Source organism: Lipophrys pholis, assembly GCF_963383615.2.
Source record: "Lipophrys pholis genome assembly, contig: SCAFFOLD_25, whole genome shotgun sequence".
In the NCBI taxonomy this organism is placed as follows: domain Eukaryota; kingdom Metazoa; phylum Chordata; class Actinopteri; order Blenniiformes; family Blenniidae; genus Lipophrys; species Lipophrys pholis.
The window spans coordinates 2,159,825-2,164,225 of record NW_028292149.1 but is presented as its reverse complement, the minus strand read 5'-3'; positions in this window follow the sequence as shown (position 1 = coordinate 2,164,225).

The following is a 4,401-nucleotide window of genomic DNA, read 5'->3' as shown; positions in this document are numbered from 1 at the left end:
CCATGATGTGATCCAGTAAATATGTCCAAGCAGTAATCTTGTGTTGTTGCTTCTCATTGTCAATAGAAACATGAGAAAGTATGAGAGTGACTGATACTCTTGTATGATCACTGGACCTTTTGAAAGCAGTCAGACTGTGATACTGTACCAGTAGCATCTGTGTCCTTCACAACCCGCCTACATTTTAACTGGACTTTCTGTGGTGGACCAAACAACACAGTTGGGTCTGGGTGAGCTTTGCTTTACCTTACCGTCCTGGTCCGCTCTGGATCGTAGGACTTGGTAGAACCACGACTAAACTAAGCTTTGAAAAGTCATGATCGTTATCAATGAATTCTCTTTAATCTGAGCATCCACCATTAAAATCCCTGTTCAGGTTTGCTGTAAAACCAAGCAGTTCTTCATTCCAGCTTCAAATGGAGAGAAAACTGGTTTTCCTGAAGCAAAACTTCTCACCTGCAGCCAATCAGGCAGTGAGAAAAGATCATGCAATACAGCCAGCAGTCTGCTCAGATGTTTCCTCATTGTTTTCAAATCCAGAGTGGAGCTTTTCAGCATCTTCAGGAAGGAACAATGGACTACAATTTGTTGAGTTTCAAAACAGCGAGCAAGAAGAGTCTCCACTTCTGCACCTTGGTGGTCAGGATCAGTGTCTGCTTCGTCTCACTCATAAGTGAGAATCATATGGAGACACAACACTGTGTTGGCAGGCCTGGGTAGCTCAGATGGTAGAGCATCAGACTTTTAATCTGAGGGTCCAAGGTTCAAATCCCTTATCAGGCTCTTTGTGGGAACAAGCTTGAAATTGAGCAGGATTACTATTGTAGCAACACATCATCAGTAGGATAAAACTATCCTGTCTCTTGATGGTCTACATCAGGGTGTCCAAACTGGGTCAGAGAGTACTGGTGTCCTGCATGTTTTAGTTCTCTGCCTGCTTCAGCATACCTGAATCTAATGATGACGTCATCACCAAGGTTGTGAAAAAGAACAATAATGAGCCTTTCATCACAAAGTGGATGGGAGAGGCACCGGATGGAGATCAATGGAGATAAAAGCCGGAGGAAATCTTTGATCTGAGCAAAAGGCACTGATCTCCTTTGATCTGATAGGAGATCAGCACTGGAGCCATGGAGACGCTCAGATCAAAGGAAATCAGCTTTATTCAATCATCAGCATTCACACTTGCATTTTCTTCTGGAAATACAAACCTCTAGTAATTATTATTATCATAACAGGTCTCTGATATCTGGAGGAGTCAGACCATTCAAGGCTTTAAAAACAAGCAGTAGCATTTTAAAATCTCTTCTAAAACTGACAGGCAGCCAGTGAAAGGAAGAAGGGATTGGTGAAATGTGGTCCCTTCTCCTGGTGCCTGTTAAAAACCTGGTAGCAGCATTCTGCTCCAGCTGCAGTCTTTGAACATTGAGCCTACTGATGCCAGAATAAAGGGAGTTACAGTAATCCAGCCTGGACCAGATGAAGGCATGTATTACTTTCTCCAGGTCTGCTGGGGAGAGGAACGACCTGATCTTGACTCGTCGTCTCAGCTGAGGGTTAATTAAAATCTTATGATTGATTGTATAAAATATTGAGCAAAGGTCACAGCGCATCCTTTGGTGCATTTTTAGTGTTGCATTACCTGGTGTCAAGTGTACTGCAGGAAAATATTTACATTTGATAGTAGTCTGATAAAAACATTAAAAAAACAAAAAAAAATACATGTTTGATTCTGATCTGAAAGAAATCAGACATCACAGTATTAATGAATAACCGTTAGCCGCGACCTTTATCTGACCAGGTTTGAGCACATTGTTGTTGCAGTGTAGGTCATGTGGCTGAGTGGTCCAAAGTGCTGGATTAAGGCTCAAGTCTCTCAGGAGGTATGGGAAGATTTACTACCTCAAATCAAAAAAAGTAATGAGACAGTGTCATCAGTTCCACTCCTGGTACATTGAAGACTTACTCTTAGATCAGGGGTGTCCAAACTCAGATCCTGGAGGGCCTCAGCCCTGCATGTTTTCCATGTCTCCCTTCTTTAACACTCCTGAATGGTTCATCACCACATTCAGCACAAAGCTCCATAAGGAGCCACTCATTGCAATCAGCCATGTTGAAGCAGGAGACGTGGAAAACCTGCAGGGCTGAGGCCCTCCAGGAACTGAGTTTGAGACCCCTGATCTAGAGCATGATCTTTGACCCCATCAGCTCCCTGGGAGCTTCACCCTCTCACCAACTCTTTCATACTTATCCTGTTTGAAATAAATCGTTTCCACCACTCAGTATGTGCCGGTACGTTATGATAAAGTACGGGTTTTCATGTGTTTTCACTGACTTGAAGTTATGGATGGTACTGAATGTCCTGTACCAATCCTTTACCCTCATGCTTGATGATGTGGACTTGTTGGGTTTCTCCTGTAAAAACACCAAGAAATGACTGTGTTGTATTTGGTGATATATAAGTAAAGATGAACTGAATTAATGTTGTGAGGCACTACTGGGATTTGAACCCAGGATCTCCTGTTTACAAAACAGGCACTTTGACCAGCTAAGCCACAGCACCTCCTTTGGTGGATTGTAGTGCTGCATTACCTGGTGTCAGAACTTGTTGAAGTGAAACTCAGAGAGCAGATGGCATCGTAAAGGTGTTCCTCACCTGTTGAACTAATGCTGGATTTACAGAAGAGTGGCTTCATGACAGCTGGGGAACATCTGGTCAAACTGTGGAAGCATGGTAACAGACACATGACAACTACACATAGCAACATCTCCTCCGTAGTATAGTGGAGAGTATCCCCACCTGGGAGATGGGGGTTCAATTCCCCAACGGGGAGTGCAGCTCTTTAGTTTACTTACTGATAACCCTCAGATTCAGGTCAGAAATGTCCTCCCAGTCACTTCATAAAGCAGAGCGGAATCACAGGGCCGTGTAAAGGACAGACGTGGGCCAACAGAGACCAACCTTTAGTTGTGAATGAAGTTTATCTTCAGATACTTCTGGACAAAAAAACCTTGAGTTATTACCTCCTGCTGAGATTAAAACTCTCTCTCTCAGTATTTAAAGCTTGTAGCTCACAGGTGTGTTTAGTTACATAATCAGAGAGCGGCAGAGTCCATCAATGTCTCATTACTACCTGTGGATTCAATTCAGCAGATGAGAGAGGCACCTCATGGAGATCAAAGGTGAACAAAGGAGATCAGTGTCTGTTGCCATGGAGATGCTCCCTGCTCAGTGTTGTAGCTACCTGGTCTACCTAGTTAGCATTTAGATGAGCTAATGGATATCATGCTAGTGATGCTAATTTGGTTCCTTAAACAAATGTGGCATTAGTGAAGAACTGCGCTCTACCGAGTGTAGCTCTAGTTGGTAGGTTATTGATACTTTTTCCCCGTTACTATTATTTTCTGATATTCTTTCACTTTTAATAATACTTTATTGATACATCTTCATATCGCACACATTAGCTAACATACACATTAGCATGTTAAACAAAAAAATGTATTAACATGTTAGCTTGGGTGCACAGATGCAAAAAGCACATCAAAACATTCAGAACATTCAGGAATAGTGTGACTTTTGATAAGATTTGGCTCATCGTTTCCCTGGAAAAAAAAGAAAAAAGAAAAAAAGATAAACTCCTCAGTCAAAGTGGATGGAGGTTTGATGAAAAACACAAAAACGGCCTCTGAAGTTAAAAATTTAAATGTTACAGCATCTGTCCTCTATTATGGAGACGTACGAGTCGGCAGCAAGAGACAAAATGGAGGCACAAAGATTATTATCATAGGAGTGTAATGATACTAGAGTGTAATGTGTAATGATTCTATCAATATAAGAGCCATTGTGATAGAGTGGGACACTCTGAAGGAATGTTTGGTCTGATAGCAACCTTCCACAGAGCTCCGGTCAGAGAGAAGGACACGGAGAGACCTTTCCAGGGTACTTTAATAATGAAGTTGGAATGACAGGATGAACGCAGGATGAACGTGATGAATGTGTGTGTGTGTGTGTGTGTGTGTGTGTGTGTGTGTGTGTGTGTTTGTGGTCTACAAAGGAAACAAACAAATACAGAACAATATTGAAATATTGTACAAATAAATAAAGTTATATAATCCAATATTAAACATTGTCAATTCTTACTTAAAGTATAATGGTTTGGTCAAAATAACCCCAAAAGGTAATAATTTGAACAAAGTCTGGATATAAAGGCTTAAATAATCAGGCTGTAATGAAATTAAGGATTTCAAACAGATTTGGTGGTCTGTGTCTCCCTCTAGTGGGCATAAAATGCAAATGCATCTTATTAAATAGATCACATGAAGACAGCGTGAACAATTAGTTGAAACAAGGGCATGCAGCACATATGGAGACTAAACTACACATAACAACGTCAAAACAGA